Source organism: Pseudophryne corroboree, chromosome 2, assembly GCF_028390025.1.
Source record: "Pseudophryne corroboree isolate aPseCor3 chromosome 2, aPseCor3.hap2, whole genome shotgun sequence".
Lineage (NCBI taxonomy): Eukaryota > Metazoa > Chordata > Amphibia > Anura > Myobatrachidae > Pseudophryne > Pseudophryne corroboree.
Genome location: NC_086445.1, coordinates 257,635,920 through 257,657,656, shown reverse-complemented (window position 1 = coordinate 257,657,656; position 21,737 = coordinate 257,635,920). Strand labels below are relative to the sequence as shown.

The window sequence follows — 21,737 nt, the reverse complement described above, 5'->3', positions numbered from 1 at the left end:
TCGCAGCCTTTGCTCAATACTTTGTTGATTCACCTCTGGCAGCAATTACAGCCTCAAGTCTCTTTGAATATGATGCCACAAGCTTGGCACACTTATCTTTGACCAGTTTCGCCCATTCCGCTTTGCAGCACCTCTCAAGCTCCATCAGGTTGGATGGGAAGCGCCGGTGCACAGCCATTTTCAGATCTCTCCAGAAACGTTCAAATCGGATTCAAGTCTGGGCTCTGGCTGGGCCACTCAAGGACATTCACAGAGTTGTCCTGAAGCCATTCTTTTGATATCTTGGCTGTGTGCTTAGGGTCATTTTCCGGCTGAAACATGAACCGTTGCCCCAGTCTGAGGTCAAGAGCAGGTTTTCATCCAGGATGTCTCTGTACATTGCTGCACTCGTCTTTCCCTCCATCCTGACTAGTCTCCCAGTTCCTGCCGCTTAAAAACATCCTCACAGCATGATGCTGCCACCACCATGCTTCACTGTAGGGATGGTATTGGCCTAGTGATGAGCAGTACCTGGTTTCCTCCAAACATGACGCCTGGCGTTCAATCTTTGTCTCATCAGAGCAGGGAATTTTTGTTTCTCATGGTCTGAGAGTCCTTCAGGTGCATTTTGGCAAACTCCAGGCGGGCTGCCATGTGCTTTTTACTAAGGAGTGGCTTCCGTCTGGCAACTCTACCATACAGGCCTGATTGGTGGATTGCTGCAGAGATGGTTGTCCTCCTGGAAGGGTCTCCTCTCTCCACAGAGGAATGCTGTAGTTCTGACAGAGTGACCATCGAGTTCTTGGTCACCTCCCTGACTATGGCACTTCTCCACCGATCACTCAGTTTAGACTGCCGGCCAGCTCTAGGAAGAGTCCTGGTAGTTCCAAACTTCATCCATTTACAATGATGGAGGACACGGTGCTCATTGGGACCTTCAAAGCAGCAGGTATTTTTCTGTACCTTTCCCCAGATTTGCGCTTCGAGACAATCCTGTCTCGGAGGTCTACAGACAATTCCTTTGACTTCATGCTTGGTTTGTGCTCAGACATGCACTGTCAACTGTGAAACCTTATATAGACAGGTGTCTGCCTTTCCAAATCATGTCCAATCAAGTGAATTTACCAGAGGTAGACTCCAATGACGCTGTAGGAACATCTCAAGGATGATCAGTGGAAACAGGATGCACCTGAGCTCAATTTTGAGCTTCATGGCAAAGGCTGTCAATACTTATGTACATGTGATTTCTTAGTTTGTTTGTTTTTATTTTGAATAAAATTTGCAAAAACATCCACAAAAAACCAACAACAAAAAAACACTTACTCCACATTGTCATTATGGGGTATTGTGTGTTGAATTTTGAGGGCAAAAATGAATGTATTCCATTTTGGAATAAGGCTGTAACATAACAAAATGTGGAAAAAGTGAAGCGCTGTGAATACTTTCCGGATGCACTGTACATTTAACCTCATGTACAAAATTATTTCCTACAGTTGGAAAGTGTAAAATTAACTTTAGCTAGAATCATAAGTATGATTATTTCCATACATTCCCTAAATAATGAATTAGGCAAAATCAGTACCAACACTATAAATTTTGGTCTGACCTAAAAAAAGAAAAAAGAAAAAATGTACAATATAAAATTCACACAAAGTTCCAAAGTCATACAGAGCAGAGTAGAACACATACATTCACGTATATAAGAAGTATACGTACTGGCTTAGATACAGCAGTTACAAAAAGTGGGGTTGTGGAGAGCTTATATTCTAAAAGGAAGAGGTTGGACTGTGGTGAAGTGAAGTATGTAGGATGGGTGCATGGGGTGTTTGAGTTTTGTTTGGGAACCAATAGCAGCTGTAGACTTTAGGACCTTATACTATCTCAACGGGCTTGATTCAAGTCAGCACGAATTTAACAGCACCGGGAGTTTCCAAAGCTATTCAATTCAGCATGCTGTTTTGTTGGAGAATACCGGTTTTCGCGGCTTAAAAATAAGAATTTACTTACCGATAATTCTATTTCTCATAGTCCGTAGTGGATGCTGGGGACTCCGAAAGGACCATGGGGAATAGCGGCTCCGCAGGAGACTGGGCACAAAGTAAAAGCTTTAGGACTAGCTGGTGTGCACTGGCTCCTCCCCCTATGACCCTCCTCCAAGCCTCAGTTAGGATACTGTGCCCGGACGAGCGTACACAATAAGGAAGGATTTTGAATCCCGGGTAAGACTCATACCAGCCACACCAATCACACCGTACAACTTGTGATCTGAACCCAGTTAACAGCATGATAACAGAAGGAGCCTCTGAAAAGATGGCTCACAACAACAATAACCCGATTTTTGTAACAATAACTATGTACAAGTAATGCAGACAATCCGCACTTGGGATGGGCGCCCAGCATCCACTACGGACTATGAGAAATAGAATTATCGGTAAGTAAATTCTTATTTTCTCTAACGTCCTAGTGGATGCTGGGGACTCCGAAAGGACCATGGGGATTATACCAAAGCTCCCAAACGGGCGGGAGAGTGCGGATGACTCTGCAGCACCGAATGAGAGAACTCCAGGTCCTCCTCAGCCAGGATATCAATTTTGTAGAATTTTACAAACTTATTTGCTCCTGACCAAGTAGCTGCTCGGCAAAGTTGTAAAGCCGAGACCCCTCGGGCAGCCGCCCAAGATGAGCCCACCTTCCTTGTGGAGTGGGCATTTACAGATTTTTGGCTGTGGCAGGCCTGCCACAGAATGTGCAAGCTGAATTGTACTACAAATCCAACGAGCAATAGTCTGCTTAGAAGCAGGAGCACCCAGCTTGTTGGGTGCACACAGGATAAACAGCGAGTCAGATTTCCTGACTCCAGCCGTCCTGGAAACATATTTTCAGGGCACTGACAACGTCTAGCAACTTGGAGGCCTCCAAGTCCCTAGTAGCCGCAGGCACCACCAATAGGTTGGTTCAGGTGAGACGCTGAAACCACCTTGGGGAGAAACTGAGGACGAGTCCTCAATTCCGCCCTGTCCGAATGGAAAATCAGATAAGGGCTTTTTCAGGATAAAGCCGCCAATTCTGACACGCGCCTGGCCCAGGCCAGAGCCAACAGCATGACCACTTTCCATGTGAGATATTTTAACTCCACAGATTTAAGTGGTTCAAACCAATGTGACTTTTGGAACCCAAAACTACATTGAGATCCCAAAGTGCCACTGGAGGCACAAAAGGAGGCTGTATATGCAGTACCCCTTTTACAAACGTCTGAACTTCAGGGACTGAAGCTAGTTCTTTTTGGAAGAAAATTGACAGGGCCGAAATTTGAACCTTAATGGACCCCAATTTCAGGCCCATAGACACTCCTGTTTGCAGGAAATGTAGGAATCGACCCAGTTGAATTTCCTCCGTCGGGCCTTACTGGCCTCGCACCACGCAACATATTTTCGCCAATTGCGGTGATAATGTTTTTGCGGTTACATCCTTCCTGGCTTTGATCAGGATAGGGATGACTTCATCCGGAATGCCTTTTTTCCTTCAGGATCCGGCGTTCAACCGCCATGCCGTCAAACGCAGCCGCGGTAAGTCTTGGAACAGACAGGGTCCTTGCTGGAGCAGGTCCCTTTTTAGAGGTAGAGGCCACGGATCCTCCGTGAGCATCTCTTGAAGTTCCGGTTACCAAGTCCTTCTTGGCCAATCCGGAACCACGAATATAGTGCTTTCTCCTCTCCATCTTATCAATCTCAGTACCTTGGGTATGAGAGGCAGAGGAGGGAACACATACCAGAGCGTCTACAGCTTATTGCCTGAGGGTCCCTGGACCTGGCGCAATACCTGTCGAGTTTTTAATCATGTGGAAGACTTCTGGGTGAAGTCCCCACTCTCCCGGGTGGAGGTCGTGCTGAGGAAGTCTGCTTCCCAGTTGTCCACTCCCGGAATGAATACTGCTGACAGTGCTATCACATGATTTTCCGCCCAGCGAAGAATCCTTGCAGCTTCTGCCATTGCCCTCCTGCTTCTTGTGCCACCCTGTGTTTACGTGGGTGACTGCCGTGATGTTGTCCGACTGGATCAACACCGGCTGACCTTGAAGCAGAGGTCTTGCTAAGCTTAGAGCATTGTAAATGTCCCTTAGCTTCAGGATATTTATGTGAAGTGATGTCTCCAGGCTTGACCATAAGCCCTGGATATTCCTTCCCTGTGTGACTGCTCCCCAGCCTCGCAGGCTGGCATCCGTGGTCACCAGGACCCAGTCCTGAATGCCTAATCTGCGGCCCTCTAGAAGATGAGCACTCTGCAACCACCACAGGAGGGACACCCTTGTCCTTGGTGACAGGGTTATCCGCTGATGCATCTGAAGATGCGATCCGGACCATTTGTCCAGCAGGTCCCACTGGAAAGTTCTTGCGTGGAATCTGCCGAATGAGATTGCTTCGTAGGAAGCCACCATTTTACCCAGAACCCTTGTGCATTGATGCACTGAGACTTGGCTCGGTTTTAGGAGGTTCCTGACTAGCTCGGATAACTCCCTGGCTTTCTCCTCCGGGAGAAACACCTTTTTCTGCACTGTGTCCAGGATCATCCCTAGGAACAGAAGACACGTCGTCGGAACCAGGTGCGATTTTGGAATATTGAGAATCCAATCGTGCTGCCGCAACACTACCTGAGATAGTGCTACACCGACCTCCAACTGTTCCCTGGATCTTACCCTTATCAGGGAATTGTCCAAGGAAGGGATAACTAAAATTCACTTCCTTCGAAGGAATATCATCATTTCGGCCATTACCTTGGTAAAGACCCGGGGTGCCGTGTACCATCCATACGGCAGCGTCTGAACTGATAGTGACAGTTCTGTACCATAAACCTGAGGTACCCTTGGTGAGAAGGGTAAATTTTGACATGAAGGTAAGCATCCTTGATGTCCCGAGACATCATGTAGTCCCCTTCTTCCAAGTTCGCAATCACTGCTCTGAGTGACTCAATCTTGAATTTGAACCTCTGTACGTAAGTGTTCAAAGATTTTAGAATCGGTCTCACCGAGCCGTCCGGCTTCGGTACCACAACAGTGTGGAATAATACCCCGTTCCCTGTTGCAGGAGGGGTATCTTGATTATCACCTGCTGGGAATACAGCTTGTGAATGACTTCCAAAACTGTCTCCCTGTCAGAAGGAGACATCGATAAAGCCGACTTTAGGAAACGGCGAGGGGGAGACGTCTCGAATTCTAATTTGTACCCCTGAGATCACCTGAAGGATCCAGGGGTCTACTTGCGAGTGAGCCCACTGCGCGCTGAAATTCATTGAGACGGGCCCCCCACCGTGCCTGATTCTGCTTGTAAAGCCCCAGCGTATACTGAGGGCTTGGCAGAGGCGGGAGAGGGTTTCTGTTCCTGGGAACTGGCTGATTTCTGCAGCCTTTTTCCTCTCCCTCTGTCACGGGGCAGAAATGAGGAACCTTTTGCCCGCTTGTCCACGAAAAGACTGCGCCTGATAATACGGCGTCTTCTCATGTTGAGAGGCGACCTGGGGTACAAACGTGGAATTCCCAGCTGTTGCCGTGGCCACCAGGTCTGAAAGACCGACCCCAAATAACTCTTCCCTTAATAAAGCAATACTTCCAAATGCCGTTTGGAATACCCATTACCTGACCACTGACGTGTCCATAACCCTCTACTGGTAGAAATGGACAACGCGCTTAGACTTGATGCCAGTCGGCAAATATTCCGCTGTGCATCACGCATATATAAAAATGCATCTTTTAAATGCTCTATAGGCAAAAATATACTGTCCCTATCTAGGGTATCAATATTTTCAGTCAGGGAATCCAACCACGCCAACCCAGCACTGCACATCCAGGCTGAGGCGATTGCTGGTCGCAGTATAACACCAGTATGTGTGTAAATACATTTTAGGATACCCTCCTGCTTTCTATCAGCAGGATCCTTAAGGGCGGCCATCTCAGGCGAAGGTAGAGCCCTTACAAGCGTGTGAGCGCTTTATCCCCCCTAGGGGGTGTTTCCCAACGCACCCTAACCTCTGGCGGGAAAGGATATAATGCCAATAACATTTTAGAAATTATCCGTTGTTATCGGGGGAAACCCACGCATCATCACACACCTCATTTAATTTCTCAGATTCAGGAAAACTACAGGTAGTTTTTCCTCACCGAACATAATACCCCTTTTTTTTTGGTGGAACTCGTATTATCAGAAATGTGTAAAACATTTTTCATTGCCTCAATCATGTAACGTGTGGCCCTACTGGAAGTCACATTCGTCTCTTCACCGTCGACACTGGAGTCAGTATCCGTGTCGGCGTCTATATCTGCCATCTGAGGTAACGGACGCTTTAGAGCCCCTGACGGCCTATGAGACGTCTGGACAGGCACAAGCTGAGTAGCCGGCTGTCTCATGTCAACCACTGTCTTTTATACAGAGCTGACACTGTCACGTAATTCCTTCCAACAGTTCATCCACTCAGGTGTCGACCCCCTAGGGGGTGACATCACTATTACAGGCAATCTGCTCCGTCTCCACATCATTTTTCTCCTCATACATGTCGACACAAAAGTACCGACATACAGCACACACACACAGGGAATGCTCTGATAGAGGACAGGACCCCACTAGCCCTTTGGGGAGACAGAGGGAGAGTTTGCCAACACACACCAGTGCGCTATATATATACAGGGATAACCTTATATAAGTGTTTTTCCCCTTATAGCTGCTGTATAGTTAATACTGCGCCCAATTAGTGCCCCCCTTTCTTTTTTTAACCCTTTCTGTAGTGTAGTGACTGCAGGGGAGAGACAGGGAGCTTCCCTCCAACGGAGCTGTGAGGGAAAATGGCGCCAGTGTGCTGAGGAGATAGGCTCCGCCCCTTTTTCGCGGACTTTTCTCCTGCTTTTTTATGGATTCTGGCAGGGGTTAAATGCATTCATATAGCCCAGGAGCTATATGTGATGCATTTTTTTGCCATCCAAGGTGTTTTTATTGCGTCTCAGGGCGCCCCCCCCCAGCGCCCTGCACCCTCAGTGACCGAAGTGTGAAGTGTGCTGAGAGCAATGGCGCACAGCTGCAGTGCTGTGCGCTACCTTGTTGAAGACAGGACGTCTTCTGCCGCCGATTTTCCGGACCTTTTCTGCCTTCTGGCTCTGTAAGGGGGCCGGCGGCGCGGCTCTGGGACCCATCCAAGCTGGGCCTGTGATCGTCCCTCTGGAGCTAATGTCCAGTAGCCTAAGAAGCCCAATCCACTTTGCACGCAGGTGAGTTCGCTTCTTCTCCCCTTAGTCCCTCGATGCAGTGAGCCTGTTGCCAGCAGGTCTCACTGAAAATAAAAAACCTAATCTAAAACTTTCACTAAGAAGCTCAGGAGAGCCCCTAGTGTGCACCCTTCTCGTTCGGGCACAGAGATCTAACTGAGGCTTGGAGGAGGGTCATGGGGGGAGGAGCCAGTGCACACCAGATAGTCCTAAAGCTTTCTTTAGATGTGCCCAGTCTCCTGCGGAGCCGCTATTCCCCATGGTCCTTACGGAGTCCCCAGCATCCACTTAGGACGTTAGAGAAAATGGTGTTTAGTCACGAGTACCAGCATTCTCTGACTTGAGTGCAGAGCGTGATGCTGTTTCTGGCACGCTAAGGGCAGAAAACACCAATCACACCAATAGTTTTGTTGATTTTCTACTGGCACCCCAGTAGGGGTGCAAAAAGAAATCCTCAACTACGGCAAAACACTGCGCTGAATTGAATAGTTCCTGGAGCTCCATTCGATTCACACTGAACCGATTCAAGCCCAAAGTTTCATATCAATTGTCGGGCATCGTATCTCAAGATTACAGGCAACACTATGGAGTTGGGCAAGGATGTTGAATGAGGAGATCTGGCTTGCAGTCGTTCTAATTAAATCCAAAGCATACAGTAGGGTTAAGGTCAGGATCTGTGCAGTTCACTTACATTATACCACACCAAAACCCAACAAACAATATCATAATGATCACACTGTGCATGCGGCAAGATCCTCCCTCTCCAAAGGTGAAAGCGCACAATTGTCTAGAATGTCCTTGTTTGTCCCATTGAGAACATCTGGACACAGACAAAACAAGATGCAAAACTCGAGTCATTCTTAAGATGCATACACATGGTGAGATCCTTGCTATGCCTGATTTTGACTATACTTTGTACTAGATAATCAAGATTGACTTGCCTGCACAGTTTATCTAGCATTGCGATACCGACCCAGCGGGAGCGTGCATCGGGATTAAATCTGTATCGCAAGCTGCCTAACACAGTGGAAATCGCACTAACTTTCCTTTACAATTTTGACTATATAGGCAAAATAGAAATGCTATATCTCACCATATGTACACACCTTTAGTCCAATGCAAATCCAATTTCTCCAACTATGTTACTGTTTGCAGGGACCAGTATTGCATTATATCACATTCGGTACTTGTTCATTTTACTGCATGATCGAGCACCAATTAACAGTAACAATATTAATTTATTGCACAACATCCCACCCCGCAAATGGTCCAGACACACCTGCGTTGTCCGGACCGCACCAACTCCTCCCCAACGTCGCCCACAATACACTGTTGCGAAGCCCCCCCCCCCCCCCCCCACGCGAACGTCTTTGCCAATAACTCCAGACAGATTCAGCATGCAAACGCATTTGTACCTGTGTTCCATGCTGAATTAGGTCCATTGTCAATTGCACTAGACAAATAAAAGCTGCACATTTAGCACCACCAATATGCAATATTCGTAGCAAGGTCCTAGATTTTCGCATTCAGTTTTATTTTTAAAATACCTTGTCGTCGTCCCCCCCCCCACCACCACCACCATAATGCAAACTACCATGAAGTGTAAAACTGGAAAAAGAAGCCCGTACCCTATAGTCCAACATGAAGCTTATGTGCTGTACTATTAAACCAGAAACCAAAACAATAAAATAATAATAATAAATATTATTTCAAATCATTCTATTCATAGTCAAAGCAGGCAGCAAAGAATCCTTTAAAAGTAATACATTAATACTATATTAGAGCTGCAGTTTCAGAACTTACAGACATCCATGTTGGGTATCTGCAAAGTGGAAGTTGATACAGGTTGAGTATCCCATATCCAAATATTCCGAAATACGGAATATTCCGAAATACGGAATTTTTTGAGTGAGACTGAGATAGTGAAACCTTTGTTTTCTGATGGCTCAATGTACACAAACTTTGTTTAATATACAAAGTTATTAAAAATATTGTACTAAATGACCTTCAGGCTGTGTGTATAAGGTGTATATGAAACATAAATGAATTGTGTGAATGTAGACACACTTTGTTTAATGCACAAAGTTATTAAAAATATTGGCTAAAATTACCTTCAGGCTGTGTGTATAAGGTGTATATGAAACATAAATGCATTCTGTGCTTAGACTTAGGTCCCATCGCCATGATAACTCATTATGGTATGCAATTATTCCAAAATACGGAAAAATCCGATATCCAAAATTCTTCCGGTCCCAAGCATTTTGGATATGGGATACTCAACCTGTACTTTAAAGATAAACCTAACTAGGAACAAGCCTAAGCGAGACATTTAGCAACAGGATAAATATATATTATTGATGGATTGGAACTATACTGCTAAAAGGTAAGGAAATTCCATTACAAGAAATAAAGGAGCAATTAGTTATACAGGTTGAGTATCCCTTATCCAAAATTCAAAATCCCACATTTTTTGTTACCCTACAGAGATTATGACACATATATAGATATGTTATATTATATCTCTATACTGTATTACCATCTTACAAAGGGTTCTTAATTTACCACACCAAAAGGTCAGTTTGAGATTTGACTATTTGCTGAAATCCAGAAATGATCAGTGTGCAATGTATAGATGGGCTTGTTTCAACATCCAAATAAACACATGTAGTACACCTGACACCATACTTTTAAGGTTTACCGCACTTCAAAAGAAATATAGACCCTTCTTGGAAACCAGGAACACACTGATGAATACAAAAGGTCAAAATATCAATTATGCCTAAACCTACATGATGCCAAAACAACAATGATTTAAAGCATGGCAAAATTCAAATAGACAACAACAATCTGACATTTCCAAAGTTCTTGTACTGTGGGCTAGGGGTAGGCAACCCGTGGCAAACTATCTGATGTGGAACTAAAACTCCCAGCATATCCTGACACAATTTTGCTGTAAGTGATTGCTTAAATTGTGGTAGGGCATGCAGGGATTTGTAGTTCCACAGCAGCTGGAGGGCCCCAGGTTGCATACTCCTGCTCTGGACAATGTCACATTTCTAGCTGTTAACATCTTGTTTACACATGTGTATGATAGTGTGCTTCAATTACAATGTACTTTACATAAGGCCATATACTACCTAAAAATGATGCATACAAGCATAACCTTTATTTGTCCTTCATTCCCAATTGTCGGCCACAAATGGATAAATAACTTCCAAACCTGTCCCAACCCCTGTTTGTCCATCTACTTCTGTGATAGCAAGTTTTCCTTCAGAACAGCATCAATACATCAACATTCCAAATGGAGGTAACAAAGTCCCAAACATATTCGAGCAGCCTGACACAACTAAAATAATGGTTATATAAGAAAAAAGGTGCGCCTCCTACACAAAATCATTACTGCAATAGTATAATGCTCCTTTCTAGATTTAAAACGACACACTTGTATTACAATGTTACAAATCGCCAGCTTTTTTTTACCATACATGTAAATGGGTTGGTACCGCCTTACCTGCGGCTGGGACCCTGGCGGTCAGCAACCCTACCCCGGCCCCAGAATGCCGGCGGGGAGGGGGAAGTGACACACAACAAAGCCCCTTGCAGGCTCGCCAAAGGATCTATTCCCACTCTACGGGTGTCGTGGACACCCAAGAGAGGGAATAGTCCCTGTTTGTCGGTATGCCAGCTGTCAGGATTTGGAGCGGACGGGATGTAGGTGTCGGTATTGTGACCGGCGCTCTCCTGACCGCCGGTCACATAACTACATCCCATGTAAACAGTCATGACTAAATTATAGGTCGAAGAAGAGTGTGAAGTTATAAAATGGCAGAGCTTGGACACAAGCTTTTTCATCAGTTGGGATGAGGAAGATGGACAGATACACCTGTGAAATGGTTTGGGTAAGGCTAAGAATGGAAACTCCTCAATTTGACTTCAAGGGGTCAATTCAATTATGAGCGAATTTGCGAAAGAGTTTGTTTCATGAAGCTCACACACATCGCACAAATGCAAACACCCAAGAAATGTGAGATCCAGATAGAAATGCCAATTAGCGGTACTTGCAGTAAGGTTGCGCGACTTTACTACATAATGTAACCTGGGAAAAGCACATGCAAGTTCAAAGCCCCACTCCACCTCCATGTACCTGACCCATATCATTTAACCGAGTATGGGTCTACACAACTTAGGTCGACCACTATTGGTCGACAAGCATTAAGTCGACAGGGTCACTAGGTCGACAGGTCAAAAGGTCGACATGAGGGTTTTGTTTTACTTTTTTTGGTGTTTTCTTCGTAAAGTGACGGGGAACCCCAATAAGTGCACCGGCACAGGTTACCATTTCCAACTGTAGTCCACGTGGATCGTAGAGTATGAAAGTTCAAAAAAAAAAAAAAAAAAAAAAATTAAAACTGAAAAACTCATATCGACCTTTTGAACTGTCGACCTAGTACATGTCGACATAATGACCATGTCGACCTAGTGACCCTGTCGACCAATAGTGGTCGACCTAATAACCATATCCCCATTTAACCCATTATTGAGCTTTTTAAAGAAATAAATCTGAAAAAAATGTCTCTATTAGCAAATTATGATATTCAAACACCTCCAGATGCATGATTATTCATTAGGAGGTGTGCGCCAGAATGCCTGCGCCGAGTCCTAAAACTTACTTTCAAATAGAAATATGCACACAAAATAAAAACAAAATGTACATTTCTTCAGGATTAGTAAATTTGCAACTGAATTGCAAATGTAATCTGCAGCGCGAGTCTGGCGTATGAATGGCGTGCAAATTGCACCCATTTCCCCCTTTTCCACCGCCGAAAAAGACCTGGGTCTACCCGGGACGCAACTCAGTGGAAATGGCTCCAATTAAAAAATCCCAGGTCTACTGACCCAGGATTTTTTCCTCTGGTATTAAGCAGAGAGGCCGCTCTTACCCGGGTTTTTCAACCCGGGTAATTGCAAAAGCCGCTGATTGGCCCCTCCAGACCACTGTCTGCTGAGATTATTACCCAGAGATATGCTGGGAGAGGCAGTTTATGTGCGCACACAGACAAGCATGCCTGGGCACAGAGCAGGGCAGACACAGACTGGGCACAGAGCAGGGCAGACACAGACTGGGCACAGAGCAGGGCAGACACAGACTGGGCACAGAGCAGGGCAGACACAGACTGGGCGCAGGGCAGACACAGACTGGGCGCAGGGCAGACACAGACTGGGCACAGAGCAGGGCAGACACAGACTCCGTTTTGTTCCTTTTTCCTGTAACCTCATCTTTGTGGGCTTGAATAAAGGCCATTTTTTTATGACATCCATAGGTTTTGCTGGGCTTTCCCAGGTTCAGTGGAAACTGAGGCGACCTGGGAAAAACCTGGGACGATGGTGCAGTGGAAATGGGGTAAAAGCCAGGTACGAAATCCCAGGACAGACCCGAGATTTTGGTGGAAAAGGGGTACAGTTGAATTGACCCCTAAGGGTGGGTACACATTCCAGCCATGACCAATTCCCTTTGGGCCGGACTAGTGGAGTTTGGCTGTACAAACTAGCAGATGTAATCAACGAGGGAACGACATCTTGTCTCGTCCTTCATTACACCGCACTGGGTCGCATGCAATATCTACTGGCTGGTAATGCAGCACAATGTGTACAAATTAGCTGACATGCACGATCTGACGTTCTGATATGGCAAATCGTACAGATATCGGCCTAATGTGTACCCACCCTATATAGATCTAGAGCGACATTTCTAGATTTTCCTAATTTTATTATGTTTATTAGGAAGTGTATTTAAAGTCACAGTAAAGAGTCACTTCTATAGATACCATGATACGTAATCATTTAAAAAAATATTTTTATAAATTAAGGGATGGGATTCAATTCCCAACTTCAACACAATGTGCCGATGTCACAAAAACTTGTGATGTCAGCACTACAGTAATTATCCGATACACGGCGGCACTTCCCGCAGAACTGAATCCCCTTCTAAGAATCAGGGGAACAAAGAGAGACCATAAACATTCAGCAAAAATTAGTACAGGTGCAAGCTCACTACTTAAGCTAAGTACACACTAGAAGACATCTTAAAAACAAAATTGCCAATAACACATTGTTACAACAAATTTGTTTTATCGTCCAGTGTGTAGGCACTATATCAGTAGAGATGCGCGCTACCGCGAGTCACTAGCGATGACCTCTGACATCTGTACATGCAGCTCAATTTAAAGGTCACTAACGACTAGGTGCAAATCGTCTACGCTACCAACGACATGTTAAATTATTGTGACACCCAACAATTTGGTAGTGCCGGATGGCTCATGTATATCGGTGGGTTGTTTGTAAAATCGCTCAGTGTGTACGCAAAATATGGTTTGTCCAGGAGTCTAAGGGAAATCGTAAGCGACATTGTATCGTTTGCATGTCTTCTTATGTGTACCCAGCTTTACACTAACCAAGTTATAACCGAGGAATAGCGGCTAGGAGAGGCCAAGTGGTGCACGCATAATTAAAATATACCCACCCCCCCCCACCCCCAAAAAATAAAAATATAAAAAAAAAAATAAAAACACAAACACTGCATGTAAAAACAGCTATTTTATATGTCTTACTTTTCTTCTCTACATCCTTATTAGGACGTGTAATATAATATTCTGTTAGAACAGGGGTGTCAAAGACAAGGCCCGCGGGCCAAATCCGGCCCGCCAGACCTCGTCTGATGGCCCGCGGTGCCGCCGCCATGAAACCCCCTTCTCCCGAGTGCCCAGCTCGGGGGGGGGGCGGGGTTTCGCGGAATGACGCGATTGCGTCGTGACGTCACGGCGCAAACGCGTCATTCAACGAAACCCCGTCGGAGGAGGGAGAAGGGAGCCGCGCAGACGAGGAGGGAGAGGCGGCTGAAGAGCGGCGAGAACCGCTTCAAATGTAAGTCAGCCCCTCTCCCTTCCTCTCTTTCTCTCTCTCTCCCTCCTTCCACCACCTGCCGCAATGTGTAAAATGGGGACCTGTGGCTGCCACAATGTGTAAAATGGGGACCTGTGCCTGCCACAATGTGTAAAATGGGGACCTGTACCTGCCGCTATGTGTAAAATGGGGACCTGTGCCTGCCACAATGTGTAAAATGGGGACCTGTGCCTGCCACAATGTGTAAAATGGGGACCTGTGCCTGCCACAATGTGTAAAATGGGGACCTGTGCCTGCCACAATGTGTAAAATGGGGACCTGTACCTGCCGCTATGTGTAAAATGGGGACCTGTACCTGCCGCTATGTGTAAAATGGGGACCTGTGCCTGCCGCAATGTGTAAAATGGGGACCTGTGCCTGCCACAATGTGTAAAATGGGGACCTGTACCTGCCGCTATGTGTAAAATGGGGACCTGTACCTGCCGCTATGTGTAAAATGGGGACCTGTACCTGCCGCTATGTGTAAAATGGGGACCTGTGCCTGCCGCAATGTGTAAAATGGGGACCTGTGCCTGCCACAATGTGTAAAATGGGGACCTGTACCTGCCGCTATGTGTAAAATGGGGACCTGTGCCTGCCACAATGTGTAAAATGGGGACCTGTGCCTGCCACAATGTGTAAAATGGGGACCTGTGCCTGCCACAATGTGTAAAATGGGGACCTGTACCTGCCGCTATGTGTAAAATGGGGACCTGTGCCTGCCACAATGTGTAAAATGGGGACCTGTGCCTGCCACAATGTGTAAAATGGGGACCTGTGCCTGCCACAATGTGTAAAATGGGGACCTGTACCTGCCGCTATGTGTAAAATGGGGACCTGTACCTGCCGCTATGTGTAAAATGGAGACCTGTGCCTGCCGCAATGTGTAAAATGGGGACCTGTACCTGCCGCTATGTGTAAAATGGGGACCTGTGCCTGCCACAATGTGTAAAATGGGGACCTGTGCCTGCCACAATGTGTAAAATGGGGACCTGTACCTGCCGCTATGTGTAAAATGGGGACCTGTGCCTGCCACAATGTGTAAAATGGGGACCTGTGCCTGCCACAATGTGTAAAATGGGGACCTGTGCCTGCCACAATGTGTAAAATGGGGACCTGTGCCTGCCACAATGTGTAAAATGGGGACCTGTGCCTGCCACAATGTGTAAAATGGGGACCTGTGCCTGCCGCTATGTGTAAAATGGGGACCTGTGCCTGCCACTATGTGTAAAATGGGGACCTGTACCTGCCGCTATGTGTAAAATGGGGACCTGTGCCTGCCACAATGTGTAAAATGGGGACCTGTGCCTGCCACAATGTGTAAAATGGGGACCTGTGCCTGCCACAATGTGTAAAATGGGGACCTGTGCCTGCCACAATGTGTAAAATGGGGACCTGTGCCTGCCGCTATGTGTAAAATGGGGACCTGTGCCTGCCACAATGTGTAAAATGGGGACCTGTACCTGCCGCTATGTGTAAAATGGGGACCTGTACCTGCCACAATGTGTAAAATGGGGACCTGTGCCTGCCACAATGTGTAAAATGGGGACCTGTGCCTGCCACAATGTGTAAAATGGGGACCTGTGCCTGCCACAATGTGTAAAATGGGGACCTGTGCCTGCCACAATGTGTAAAATGGGGACCTGTGCCTGCCGCTATGTGTAAAATGGGGACCTGTGCCTGCCACAATGTGTAAAATGGGGACCTGTACCTGCCGCTATGTGTAAAATGGGGACCTGTACCTGCCGCTATGTGTAAAATGGGGACCTGTGCCTGCCACAATGTGTAAAATGGGGACCTGTACCTGCCACAATGTGTAAAATGGGGACCTGTGCCTGCCGCTATGTGTAAAATGGAGACCTGTGCCTGCCGCAATGTGTAAAATGGGGACCTGTGCACTATAAAAGGGGGCAGATGGCTGGGCACATATAAGGCAGGTGGAGCGGTAAATTTTGGATAGACCTACAGATACAACCGGCCCTTTGATGGGGACCAAACTGCTGATGCGGCCCCCGATGAATTTGAGTTTGACACCCCTGTGTTAGAATATTAAAGAGTTTTACGTTCTGCAAATTTTCCACTCTGAAAAATGTCCCTATGTACAGCAGCGTGCGCTGTTTACAGTAAACACATTTATTGGTGTGCATTTGTTTCTGTATCAGACTTTATTTATGTAAGTTCATATTAATTTGACAATGGGGGAATAACAAATAAAAAACACAAACAAACAAACATGAAAAATGCACATTTGCTTGTTTAATATTGGGTTTCCAGCATGCTTGATTCAGACTAAGCACGCCCAGTCACTTAATGAATGAGAAAACAGCATTATCATGTGTAAATTTACTATAACACCTTTGCATCAATCATCACGTACCTTGCCAATGCTAATTGTGCAACACTGTCACTAACACAGATTCTCACAAATCAAATTAAAAAGTGTCCTAACAATGCTCAAACCTAACTGCTATCACAGTTGTGTTTTGTGGGAGGGGGGGGGGGTTGGAAATGCTCAGATCCAATGTAAACAAGCAGCTTATAAATGCAATGTTCTGGCTTCCTTGCAAGATCAATACCATGGGGTCAATTCTATTCAGCGACAGTTGAATAGCGCTGGGAATTAGCTCCCGACGCTATTGAATTCAGCTCCAGTTAAGTCGGCGATGGCCCGTTCTCGCCAACTAAACAGGTTGTTTTGTCGGGAGAACGGGCATTCCCTGACTTAACTCCCCGGCGCGAGGCTGATTCCCGACAGAATCAGCCTCGCGGCAGCACTTTTGTCGGGTTTCTTCTCTCATCCCCCGGGGATGAGAGAAGAATTCCCGACAATTGAGGGTCACTCGTCGCTCTATTGAATAGCTATTCAACTGTCAGTGAATTGAATCGACCCCCATATAGTCTACAAGATTGTTACTACTAAAGTGCCCTACGCACATCCGTGCACAGAATTACTGTTTTCCAATCTGTATAAATAAGAGGGACCAGCCACACATACTACTACCTAACCCATACATACCATATTGTCCACACATGCTACAAAACTGCAGTGTATGGAAATAAAAATAAGTACAAAGCCTAAATCATGCTGGTAAATCCATCACAAGATGGGTGCTATTACTGTATGGGTGCGATATATACACTCAAACTCAACAGGGACCAAATGAGACCCAGAAGAAACTCTAAGCCACATACATCTACTCAATTGGACAGAAATCCTGTAAATGGACAGCATGGATGAACAGCTGGCTCGGCCTGTGTGCGATACCAAAATTATGACACTCACCAGCCAATGAAATCCAACTACACTGAGGCCTTCAGATGTCCTAAATAAGTCTACAAAGTACGTTACTCCTCTCCAAGCACAACAATGCCTGAAATGATAGAACCAGGTTCAGAAAAAAAATATCTGGTAAAAAATAGATCTACCAAAACAGAAGTGTTTACTACCATAGAATGGAATTTAAATGTAACAAATATTAAATGTAACAAGGCACTGTACACCTTTATACAACTGCTAGTTAGGCGTATCACCCCTAGATACCCTTCAGTGCAGCCCCCTCTACTAAAGTGAAGGTACTTGCAGGACTATGGTGAACTACCAGCTGTTTTGCCATAATCTGTCACAGCCATTCTAGCAGACACGGTAAGGATGTGCACTAAATGCAGCTCCTGAATTGACTGCCCAACTAGGAGCGCCATTCACACTTTACAGAGTGAAAAGCCGAATATACTGTAATTTCACCGACTGTCAAACACTGGCGGTCAGCAGCAAACTTGTACAATTTCTGCTAAAGGATATGGGAACCTTTAAAATGGTTCAAACATAATAAATTAAAAACCCTCTGAAAGTACAGTATTTTGTAAGAGCTCTATTATGACGGAACAACTCTCACTGAAAGCTTAACATTATTGTTTCATAGGCTAAATATTCAGTGAGACTGGTGTCTTCATTCCAGCAGAGTATACAGTGTACATGATTGAGTGATTTCAATATTATAACAGAACCACAAATTATACATTGCAAGCAGATTTATAGCACTAGAGCCACAACATGTACATTAATATAGTATTCACAACTGCTTTGACACCACAGTATAATGCACCAAGACGTTTTTACCTCTGCCATACAATGTAAAAATGTTTCTGCATTGACGAGATAAACGAACCACTACTATAATATGATTTTGACAAGCATGTAGTATAATGTCCCAGTTAAAGCACAGGAAAATTATCGACATGGAGGTACTTAAATATTAAACTACATAGGAAGCAATGTGACATCAAAACAGTGTTACAGTACAAGTAAAAACAATGCTAAACAACATATTGGGTAAGACATTTTCAATTCTCTCATACTGCCTCAAAAATAAAGCGCACATGGAACAGAGTTGGCCAAGTAGCACATGGATGGAGAAATCACTTCCCTTTTTGACAACATGCAAGGAAATAAAAAACAGTTTAAATTGAATCTATAAATTATTTTAAATAAATATCACTAAGTTAAATATATACTTGCATATTGAAGTGCCACACATACTCCATCAGTATCCCATTTAATTACAATGTTCTGGTAGCGAAATAGATGTAGCCAACTAATAGAAATTAATTAGATTAACGTTAATACACAAGAAGTACATGGAAATGAATGGATCACCTGGGATAAATAGTCGTTTTCATTGTGTTTACTATTATACTGTGTATTTTGTGAAATCTGATATACAGTCAAATGTTGTGTTATGGTGCCGCTACAATGCATGCATTGCAGGGTTATTTTTGAAGGGGGGGTGGCAGAGGCTGACATATTCTTATTTTGAGCCTGCATATAAAAACTTCATGACACCTTTCACTTTCTTTACAGATTTCTATTTCAGGATTACAAGTGGAGAGCACATTTTATTCAGCATAAAATACTGTCCCTTACCAATTGGCATGCTATGGATAAACGCTGTGTACCGCTAACGGGCCTATTTTTAGTAACAAATGTACAGATGCTACAAAACTTTTCATTAAAACGTTGTTGTTGTTGTTAGGTGGAGGCTGCTGGGTTATCAATAAACCACATCAATTGTGACAATTTCAATACTTGATTTTTGTCCAGCTTCTTTTAACATTCACAAACAGAGATGTTCATTCTTTATATACATTTTATACAGCTAACACGGGGCTATGGATAAATAGTTAAGTCTATAGTAAAATAAATTAGTTACGCATGTACATATTTACATAAATAATTTTGTTTGTATGTTTGTTTTTATAGAATGATTGTCTCAAACACTGACATTTGATGCCCCAAGATGTACTAAGGTCACTGGCACATCATAAATAAAAATAAAATAAAATAAGTGTGCAGATACCAGGGCACCTCCAGGGTCAGAAAAATTAATGACAAAGAGTACAAAAAGGGAGACATTGTAAGGAGCAAACCTACACACACATATTATATATACTGTATATACACACAGCACATGGCTGGACACAAAGATTCAAGTAGAGCCAATGCTATGCCAGGCCTGGGTCACACAAAGCTATGTGCCCCCTGTGACTGGCATGGTGTGTGTGTGTGTGTGTGTGTGTGTGTGTGTGTGTGTGTGTGTGTGTGTGTGTGTGTGTGTAGGGGGGAGGGGGGCACATCTAATGCAGGGCACATGAAACACTTCCCAATATGTCCCCAAACTACCTTCCATAGGTGCCCTGGCAGCTCGCCGCCCCCACCCCCGGAGCTGTGGCTGATGTGCCCCTGAACACAAGGCTCCTGCCTGGCACTGATCACGGGCACGGGGTGCGGCAGAGCAGCGGCCGAGGTGCCAGGGCCGAGCACCGGTGCACAAAGAGCCGTCACCCAGCCGGTCATCATACTGTACAGCATCCACCATATTAGCAGCAGCGTCCCACCCAGCTCTCCCCGCCTCTCACCTCTACAGTGGCCGGGGCAGGCAGAACCCCCAGCGGGGCAGCATCTCACCCCGTCACCCGATGCTGTGCCCGGGAAATAGGGGCCGTAGGGAAGCAAGGCACCCCGGTCTGCAGCTCCGGCCTCCCCGGCCTTCTTCACTCCATGCCCCGGCTGTGTCGGCCCAGTGCTCTCTAATCTCCTGTCGTACTCGTCGCTGGCTTCCTGCCGCTCTCCCCCCACCCAGTCCGCAGCCGCCGCTCTCAGCGCTCAGCCTCCATCTTCTCCGGCCGGAGGAAAAATAGTCCACAGGAACCGGGATATCCCCGATCCTAGCGCTCAGGCCGCAGGCCCCCCCGGCACACACAGGGGAAGCAGTGCGGGTCCGGAAGCAGGGGGTGGCGGCAGAGGGGGAGGAGCCAAGCCCTCTGTCGGTGTATCCGGTACCAGGATTAGGCTGCTCTTTCCCAGCAGCAACGGGTCTATATCGGAGCTGCAGCGGCGGTAGCGGAGGTGGAGGAGGGATACGCGCGACCGCTCGGGATGTGACTTTGCAGTGACGCGGCTCCGCACAGGATGCTTCCGCCGGTAGATTAACCGCTTCACTCCCAGGCTCGGTTGGGAGCAAGCACGTGGGAAGCTGAAGGGTGAAGGGGGAGGAGAGGTGTCCTTCCAAACAGGGTGGCAGAGGAGAGTTGCAAATAATAACAACAACAACAACATTGGTGGGAAAGAGATATAGGCCAGTGTGCCGCGGCGTACAGAGCTCGTACTGTGCCCTGGTTATCTGCCTATTACTAAGGTACAGGTAAATAGAGGTGCTGCTACAATGGAAAATAATATTGTACCCACAAACAGTCATTTCCGATTTCTGCTACATCTCTGAAAGTGAGTGGACACTAGGGGACGATTGGGAATTTAGGGGCCAATTTTTTTATAACTGTGCACTTAATAACATTATGTTTCGCAGCCATATGTTTGAAGGAATCAACTCAAAGCAATGACCGTGTGCCAGCCAGTATTGCAGGTTTTCCTTGCAGCCCTTAGTCTGGGTACACACTTGGTGATATGCAGCCAATATGCAGCCGGCGGATAGGACAATATATCGCTCACATCGTCCAGTGTGTATGCACTACATCGTTAACGATGCGCACACCTGTCTCAAAAATTGCAGTCATCGTAACTGCAATACGACCTGAATTAAGCCCAAAGTGCATACGTATGGATATCTTTAAAGCCTGGACTGTTAAGGGCCCTACACATTTAACGATCCGCCGCCGAACTGCCCAACGGCGTATACGGGCGACCCGGCGGCATAGGGGCAGTGATGGGGGGAGTAAAGTTTCTTCACTCCCCCCCGTCACCCGGCTCCATAGAAGTGCAGGCAAATATGGACGAGATCGTCCATATTGGCCTGCATGCACAGCCGACGGGGCACCAGTGATGAACGAGCGCGGGGCCGCGCATCGTTCATCGCTGGTGCCTCCACACTCTAAGGCAGAGGTTCCCAAACTGTGTGCCGTGGCTCCCTGGGGTGCCTCGGGACACTTGCAGGGATGCCCTGGGTTGGTGGTCCAGGACCAACTCAAATTATTCTTGGTCAATATAATAGGCAAAACCAGTGCTGGTGGCTGCCAGTCATAAAATGTGGCCAAACAGAAGCAAATCTTGTCCCTCACCACA

The 21,737-nt window shown here is 46.0% G+C and overlaps 1 protein-coding gene across 4 annotated transcripts in view; it reads right to left on the bottom strand.

The window, feature by feature from the left end:
* The window catches only part of KMT2D (lysine methyltransferase 2D), a 381,440-nt gene extending 360,803 nt beyond the window's left edge, over window positions 1–20,637 (bottom strand). For all 4 annotated transcript variants that reach the window (XM_063952696.1, XM_063952698.1, XM_063952697.1 and 1 more), the window contains exon 1: window positions 20,078–20,637. The gene's annotated coding sequence lies outside the window, so the exon portion shown is untranslated. The remainder of the gene's footprint in view (window positions 1–20,077) is intronic.
* Between the last annotated feature and the right edge of the window lie 1,100 nt (window positions 20,638–21,737).